Here is a 9,616-nt window from a genome sequence, read left to right as displayed (position 1 = left end):
ATGGCTACAAAGCTACGCACAATTGTAAATGGACTGTCAAACTGCAGTGAAAAACAAAAGTACCAATACAGTACTAAACCATCTTTCAGCACATTTTCTTTACAGAAACACAGTTATATTTAGGCTCCCGCACACAGATGATAAAATAGATAGGGTGAGGCATTGAGGATATTCTCCAGAGGAGCTTAGTTGGTAATCACTCATTTAATGAAGCTCTGATTTGTGGCGGATTCTCATTAGTTTGGGATCAAAGGCCTACAGCATTAATGTTGAAAGTTCACGTCTTGTGTAAGATGGTACAGTAGCTCAGCAAGTGTGAAAATTAACACCTCAGCATGACACAAAACCTGTTGTTTTAAAAACGTATAGCCTCTACTGGTATGAGTTAAAAGCACTATACTGTACAGTAGGAAATTAAACGTATTCAGACTATTCACAACATGACATTTGAGTGAAAAAGAACTACTGGTAGATTCCATTGTTTTTGGCAGCAAATTTAGATTTTAGTTTTAGTACCGTAGTCTGTTGAATCGTTTTCATTTAGTGTCACATTTTAGTCACCTGGAATGTTTTAGTGTAGTTAGTCTAGTTCTAGTCGTCTAAATATCATAAGATTTTAGTCGACTAAATCTACAGTTGATTTAGTCGACAACATTTTATTTTGGCGGGCCTTGATGGCGTCGTAATGACAGTTTTTACTATAAATAGCAGATCTACAACGAGGCCTTTTCGTGGAGGGGTCAGAATACAATTTGGACTTAAACTGTTATTCGTCTATAGTTTTGATTGTGCCCGGAACCTCATGTCACTATAGAGGTGACCGAGCCTTCTCCATGGCCGGTCCCACACTGTGGAATGCCAGAGATATATCAGCCAGATAAATATATCGGTCTGGTCTTATGTATTTTTTCTCGCTAATGATGCATGTGACGTGACGTGGCGTGTCGTGTCGCGTCGCGTCACGTCGCGTCACGTCTTGATCTAAATAATTCCGTCCAATTCTAAGAAGAGTGTGTTAGACGGCCCACCGCGGTCCCGTCGCTAGAATTAGAATTAATCATACCTCCCGCCACTTCAGCCACATTCCTGGATAACATCTGGTCCGTCGCTAAATGTGCTGCTATAAATTGCTGGGCGCTATGATTTAATGGATTAAATAATCCCGGGCGTTCGGGGTGTCAAAATTCCACGAAGAGAAAGGCTGTAGTTTTGTTTGCTTTTTTGCTTTTGTTTTTAATACCCATCGATGGTGTCAGAACTGTCCATAGCTCGATCAACAATGAGACAGAGTGAGTAAACGGAAATTGTACCATCTCAATAAGCATTAATGACAACCAATTATATGAAGATAAGGGGAAATGTGTAAAGTGCTCCTTTAAGTTTTTGTGTTTTCCGAAGATTCATCTCTCCCAGCTCTCCGACCACGTAGAACGAGCACAGGAGCTCCGAAGTCAGAGTGTGGCAAGGTTGGCCTTCCGCAAAATGCCAAGAACACCCAGGTTATCACCTATAACATCTCCCATGGTTCTCACCTCTAACAACAACAGGAGGCATTGCGCTGAAGGAAGTCACTCAGCCGAGCAATATCTTAACTCATTTAGACCTGAGGACGATTCTACAAATGTCTTCATGACAGTTTTCAGAAAAACCCATGTTTCTATGTACGTCGTTCTCAAACCCTTTCATGTCAAGGACCCCCAGAATTATATGTATGTGGCCGCCGACCCCCATCTCAAAATATGTTGTTTCAGGGACCTCCACAGAAGCAAAGATTTGAGTTAAAAACAAATCAAACCCAGTGTATTCTATGCAACAGTAGAGGGTCTGTAATGCTGTATAGCAGCAAATGCTGGACCCTGAAACCAACCCTTTACAAGGGTGCTACACCAGAATCTGTATGATTTGTTAACAGTTTTAATAATTATTATTATTTTGATTTACTACTTAACATATAACCCTGTCCACATGCTTATGATATCCATTAAAACAAAAACCACTGCACTGTGTGATTATGGTTATGGAATACTTTTCAGCTCACACTTTCCCCCCTGAAACCCGTCTATTATTACATGGTGCTAATTTAGGCTTTTCATGGAAGCCAGCAGGATTTAGGTTGTGTTGACTTGGTACATTTTGCAAAATATGGTGGGTGTGATGTACTGTATCCCCTGCAAAACGGTGTGTGTGTGTGTGTGTGTGTGTGTGTGTGTGTGTGTGTGTGTATGCTGTCTGCATAGTATACACATTGTATTGGCTCTCCGCTTACTGCAATCCATCCCTTTAATTACTCTGTCGTCGCTGCAACCGAAGCCTTCGTCAAATTCCCAAACATCCCAATCTCCCGAGAAACACAGTTAGAAACAGAGAGAGCTATGAGAGGTGCGGAATAGAGACTTGGTTATATAACTGTGCAGCACGTTTTTATTCTTTCAATGTATACGTCGTCCACACATGTTTTTGCTTTGTGTTCACCTTGTTTGCGCATGCATGCTGTACTCATTCTGTATGTATAGTAGCTCACACAATACATGTATTATGCATTATCCCCAATTGGCCGTTAACAATCCATGTCCTTATTCTTGGGCTATAGGCTAAAGTGTACACTAAGCTGACTCGCTGAGAGTGCAGTACTCCGATAGCCTCTGGGCAGCATTGGGAGGCTGGCCTGAGGGATGGAAGTGCTCTTGTTACTTGACTTTTCATCATTCTCAACCTCTGGAATGGACCCACAGGAGGTGGCAGTGCTGTTGGCTGGGGAGCTGGTGGTGTTATTGTTCACCTCACCTCTGCTGCACTTTATTCTTTGTCCTGGCAGCTAGTTGCTGGACAGGTCTAATGAGATCAAACAGACACTATAGAAAGAAATACTACTGTACTCACAACTGAGGGTGTGGGGGAAAAGATCCAGATTGAATGCAGGAGCAAGACAAACCCATGCACGCACGCACACACGCACGCACGCACACACGCACACACACACACACACACACACACACACACACACACACACACACACACACACACACACACACACACACACACACACACACACACACACACAGTACAGTCAAATGCACATTGTTGTGCACATGCTTGGCATGTGCAAATCTGTGTACTGTATGTCATGCACACTCTTGCATGAGGGTTTAGGAAGGAGGAATGCGCACATGTATTAATGCTCTCTCATGTTCTTAGAAGCAGATGTACACACACTTTTACTGTAAACAAAATCAAAGAGCACTGTGCTGCGGTGATGGGACTGACTGACTGTGGACTGACTGACTGATGGACCCATTCAGTAGATACTACAAACAGACCCCTCATATCACTCCCTTCCGCTCAATCAGCAGTCCGGCCCCAAGAAAAGGGGGCTCTGCTCTGGGGTGGCTTTACGACAAGATACTGCAGCAAAACATATAGAAACCTGGAAGGTTCACACAACAGCCACGGGGAGACTGTGGCACAGGGACACAGACAGAGTGGCTCCGGTCGCACGCACGCACGCACACGCACGCACGCACGCACGCACGCACGCACGCACGCACGCACGCACGCACGCACGCACGCACGCACACACACACACACACACACACACACACACACACACACACACACACACACACACACACATTTCTAGTCCCATCAGTCGTACATGTCCATGCGTCATTTCCAGATCTGATATAGGAAAGAAACGGCATCAATAATCTGCAGCCGAGTTGTGGAAAAAGTGTATAGCTGCAGGATGTCAGGGGTCAACATGTCAAAGAGCAAAGCATCTCTCCGTCTGAACTAAATGCCCTTGAATGACAGTACATTGAAATGGTAGTTTATCATTGAGTAATTCAATAAAGGAGAGAACACACCAATATGGAATAAGCAAATGTTTATTGGAAAGATTTTGGCAGCAGTTTAGCAAAATGGCAAAGACAAAATTATGGCAGAGCATTATTTTGGGGATTAGACTCCAATAGCATTTATTGAATAATATTAGCTTTTAATAGGGAGAACCCCCCCATTGGAGCATTGGAGTCTAGACGCTGGTGGTGGCAGCTGAGCAGATGGCCCTCCTTCCTTCTCAACACTAGATGGAAAGGTGGAGTTGGGGATGGAGGTGGGTTGCTTGTTGCAGACTGAAAGGAGAATGGAGAGGTGTCAGAGGCAGAGATATTTAAAGGCGGAGTCGAATCACCCGATTGGCTGCTGCAAATTGCTAGGATTTGAGAACAGACAATGATGAGCCACGATAGTGCTGAAATGCCGAATGAATGCGTTGGTTAAGATCTTCCTTATTGAACCTACGCTAAAAGCTACATTTGCTTTGAGTCGGTGTACGACTGTGTGTGTGTGTGTGTGTGTGTGTGTGTGTGTGTGTGTGTGTGTGTGTGTGTGTGTGTGTGTGTGTGTGTGCGTGTGAGTGCGTGCGTGCGTGCGTGCGTGTGTGTGTATGACTGTGTGTGTGTGTGTGACTGTGTGTGTCCTGTTGGTTTATATAGGCTTTCTTTTTGTATGTTGTTGTGTATGCACACAAGCTACAGTATTGCAGACTTGAGACAGTAAATGTCTCTCCTGTCCCATATATATTGGCCATCTCAAAAATGCAAATTAATTGATTACATTTGGGAAATGTTACAAATCTGCTTCAATCAATTTGAAGATACCAACCCAGTGAAGACAAAAATGCATGAAAAGTCCCCATTCGCCAATTGGTCATGTCACTGTAAAATGGTTCTTGCCGACACAATGAGACCATTGGGATTAAAGCGCTTCTGAGATTTATTAACCACACGCACACACAGACACACACACACACACACACACACACACACAGACACACACACACACACACACACACACACACACACACACACACACACACACACACACACACACACAGACACACACACACACACACACACACACACACACACACACACACACACACACACACACACACACACACACACACACACACACACACACACACACACACACACACACACAGATGCACACACACACAGATGCACAAAGTGCAAGTTAAAGTTCTGATCTATTGACTGAGGGGAAAAAAGGACAAAAAGAAGGAAGGACAGGTTTACTGGTAATTTTATAGAAGGTTATGAAATTCCTTTTGTATGGTGGCCACATGTGGTGTGTGTTTAATCATTTTGGTAATCGTTTTTCTCATTTTCCTAGCTTATTTCTCGATGCAGCATGTGCAGAGAGAGAGAGGGAGAGAGAGAGAGAGAGAGAGAGAGAGAGAGAGAGAGAGAGAGAGAGAGAGAGAGAGAGAGAGAGAGAGAGAGAGAGAGTTTGTGTGTGTGGAGAGACGTGTGTGTGCGGCTTGCGTTCTAGTAGTGAACAGCTGACTAGCGCGAGTGCAGAAATTGAGAGAAATTGTTTCCTTGTACTCGCAGACTGATTCCATTTCCATACAGCCATCTGGGGCCAATCAAGAGGCTGAATTGAACCAAGGAAGCTCAGGTGTGCCTAACGCTTTTCATAATCAAGAAAAACAATGGCAGTCAGGCAACAACAGATAGGCCTATACTATACACAAATGGACATGAATGCAGAGAGGAGTGTGGGCACACACATGTGCATCCCTGACAAGCACACTTGTTGCACTTAAAAGGCAATGAAGAAATAAATGTAATTATCCATGCCAGCACAAACATGTCACATGATGTCGGTCTAAAAGTGTATTGATACTTGACAACGAGCGAACCGTATAAACAAAATGACACCTAACAGTTTCTTTAATATTATTTTATTGGTAAAAATGTCAATTGCCTGCAGTCTGTTCCACAAAATAATCGATAGTGGGCTCGATAAGAACACGACTCGATAAGCCTGATCGATAAGGTGATCATTATCAATAAAAACATAACGAGCTCCATCCCTACCATGTGTCTCATAGCAGCACACACACCTATGAGCTGTTGCACATACTATCGAATTTCTTCTTAGCAATTTTAATCAAGAACATTGTTTTATGTTTCACATTTTTTATGTACAGCAAAGTAGCTGAATCTGTCCAAATGTCATGCTATTTAAATAACATTAACATTTGTGATAAAAGCAACAAAATAAATACAGTAGGAGTGCTAGGGGGTGAGGTATAGAGTCTGAAGAGGTGGGTTTTCAGACTACATGAGTTTGCAGTTCTGACTGCAAGGGGGAGTGTATTCCACAGTTTGGGAGCCAGGAGGGAGAGAGTGCATGTGTAGCATTGACCTATAGGGTGTTTGACTCAAACAGCCTTCCTGCATGTGTTAGCTGATCTGAGTGGGCGGCTGCTTGGTCAGCCTTCACAAATGGAGCAGTAGCCCAAGCCCACACGTGCTAGTGGAGACGTACAAACTACAGTATGGAGCACATCATTGAAGTTTGTCCTCTCCAAAGACTGAAAGGGGGATTAGTCACCCTCCATACAGCAGTCCAGGAGGCAACTCCTCTTAAGGACTTTGCATTCGCTAAATAAATAATAATTGGGTGACAAGGGTTGTATCATGTCTTTGGTAAATGGTGCATTTATATAGCGCCTTTTATCCAAAGCGCTTTACATAGATTGTGCATTACATTCACCCATTCACACACACATTGCGGCGGAAGCCATGCAAGGTACCAACCAGCACATCGGGAGCAATTTGGGGTTCAGTGTCTTGCCCAAGGACACTTCGACATGTAGACAGGAGGAGCCGGGATTCGAACCGCCGACCCATGGATCATTGGACGACCTGCTCTACCTCTTGAGCCACAGTCGCCCTAAGTCTTTGAAGGTATGGGGGTGGCCATGCCTTTGGTTGGCCCATAATTGTAGGCCAACACCGCAGTGTGTTGTACTGGGTGTGGGCAGCAACCAGTCCAGAAGCCAATGAAGGGAATATGTGAAACATGTGACATTTGGGGGATTTTTAAGAGTAGGTGATTCTGCAGCCTTCTGGTTCATTTGGAAGGGCTTCAGTGAGCATGTCGGGAGGGAGGCCAATAAGGAGGGAGTTCCAGTAGTCAAGCCTGGAGATGACAGAGGCCTGAATAAGGAGCTGGGCAGACTCCTGCATGAGGAACGGTCTGATCTGATTTGTGCCATGTGCCTGCTGGGGATCTGAATAATAGACAGCTCATATTTAAAATGAGACCATTCATATATTTTCTTCAAGAGGAGCATGCACTATATGTCTTGTAGTCTATGTTTATTTGAAGTGCAAAAGGCTGGGGGCCAATATAATGCAATGACACGTGCCAAGATAAAATTAGAGCAATTATAGGGTCATAATTGTCCATAGTTTGTCTACCATTTTATGTTGGCCACAAATAAACAAACATACTGTACTCCATCACGGTTGCCCTACAGGGACATAGACAATGATTCATTGCAACATAGTAAATGAAGTCATAATGGTCTTGGCCATACAGAATTCCTATTTGTGTCGAAGAGTGCACATTTGTATGGATTATGCAGCCATCACATGAAACAGATACAGAAAAGCTCAGTCCTTCATCTAATGCAGTCATTACAAAATATATATATATACAAAAAAATACCACACTGCATTAAATGAAATGCAACACACTCTACCACAGTAATGCAAAAAATGACAATCTAGTATATTTATCTCTGTCAATGTCTTTTTATGGCACATAACACTACTTACAGTAGGCCTACTTGTGAGTGTGCATGCAAGAGAAACCTAATTGGTTAATTGAGTAAAAAGTAAAGAGATTTCATACAGTGTTATTTGGACGTTTCCTCTAACTGTGAAAGGTGTATAGGTCATATACTCACAGCAGCATTGTCTGCATTTAAGGCAGGGAAGTGGCTTTATAGTCAAGGCCCATTCGTCCGTCCATCCGCGCACGCGCAAGAGAGAGCATTTTGTAGGTCGTAAATGTGGCCCAGTCATATTTAGCGTCATATTTCATTTAACAGAGAAAGGTCAAGGCAGTGCATGTTGAACTTGCACATCAGAAATGCCAGAAAATGTTACTCTCTTCCCAGTTTCACCTTTTGTCTTAAAGGTCTACTGACACGGTTCAACCAAACCAACTTTAGTAGATACCAAGAAGTCACAATTATGCAGTTAATCTCATGTGTTTTGTGGATTTGGAGAAGGCATATTATGAACGGGTACCCCTGGGACGTACTGTGGGAGGTGCTGCGGGAGTATGGGGTGAGTATTGCCACTGACACTCAGCTGATTGTCACTCAATCACCCCCCAATTGCCTGACTAATCAGCGTCAGTGCATTCACTGCACCTGAGAGTATAGGGCGTTGACCAAACACAGGAAGAGAGGAGGAATCCTACACAAACCTCCATCAAGGAAGCTGACCTCCATGAGGAACAACAGTGTGCATCCAAACAGGAGCAACACACACTGAAACATCAGAGCAGAACGGTGCAGCCATATAAAAGCCGGAGAGACAGCCGGTGAGAGAGAACTGTTTATTTGCTTACAGATCATGCCTGTTGCATGCCAGTTCATGGACAATTGTTATCGTTTGTTGTTGTTGTCTGTGATGACTTGAAGTCAAAGGCAACATGATGGTCAATTGGACATGAACAATAAACATGATTATTTGAGTTAAAATACATTTGAATTGATTATCGATTGATAAAAACGTTTCAATGATACTAATTCAGTTTATTTAATTTACATTTCATGAGATTATTATGTTTAAAAACTGTTTAAAAATTAATTGAGTAAAAATTAATTGATTTTAAAATGAATTGATAAAGAGACACTATTAAGTAAGAATGATATTTGCAGGTGTTTAAAACAGATATGCAATGTATTGATTTAATGTGCATTATACTTACATTAGTTATTTTTTATTTACCCCTTAAGGTTTTTCACCTGACTTACAACTGTATACTCAACTACAAAAACAAAGTAAAGAAGAGTAAAAAGAAGGAAACCGTGTGGTCATTGTATGAGTGAAACCCAGTTAAAATCTCCTTATGGTCTGTACCATCCCTTTCAAGCAGGGAAACTGCAAAATATACTAAATAGCTTGACAGTTCACTGCTTTTTTCAGATGATGTGGTCCAGATTGCACCATCGGTCCAAGACCTTCAACTCTCACTGGACCGGTTCGCAGCCGAGTGTACGGCGGCTGGAATGAGGATCAGCGTCTCCAAATCTGAGGCCATGGTTCTACAGCAGGAAACCGGTGGATTGTGCAGTCCAGGTAGGGAATGAGGCATTACCCCAGGTGAAGGAGTTTAAGAATCTCGGGGTCTTGGTATTGCAGTCGCTGTACCGCACTGTTTTTCATCTCTGACGAAAAGAGAGTTGAGCCAGAAGGCAAAGCTCTCTGTCTACCGAGAATCTTTGTTCCTACTCTCACCTATGGTCATGAAGTGTGGCTCATGACCGAAAGCATAATGTCGCGAATAAGAGCAAGTTCAATCATGCGGGAGAGACTCGGAGTAGAGCCGCTGCTCCTTCGCCTGGAAAGGAGCCAGCTTAGGTGGTTCGGTAGCCCCTCTCTGAACCCCCTATGGTCAGCCCAATCCGAACCGAACCGGGCTGACCCGTAATGTCCCTGTGCGGTGATGTGTTTTCGTATGGAAATGTTGGAACGCAGACATAAATACCTTCGGTAACGTGGTT

The sequence above is a fragment of the Protomyctophum parallelum genome (genome assembly GCF_964188405.1).
Source record: "Protomyctophum parallelum genome assembly, chromosome: 1".
NCBI classification, from domain to species: domain Eukaryota; kingdom Metazoa; phylum Chordata; class Actinopteri; order Myctophiformes; family Myctophidae; genus Protomyctophum; species Protomyctophum parallelum.
Note: the sequence above shows the minus strand (reverse complement) of the source record.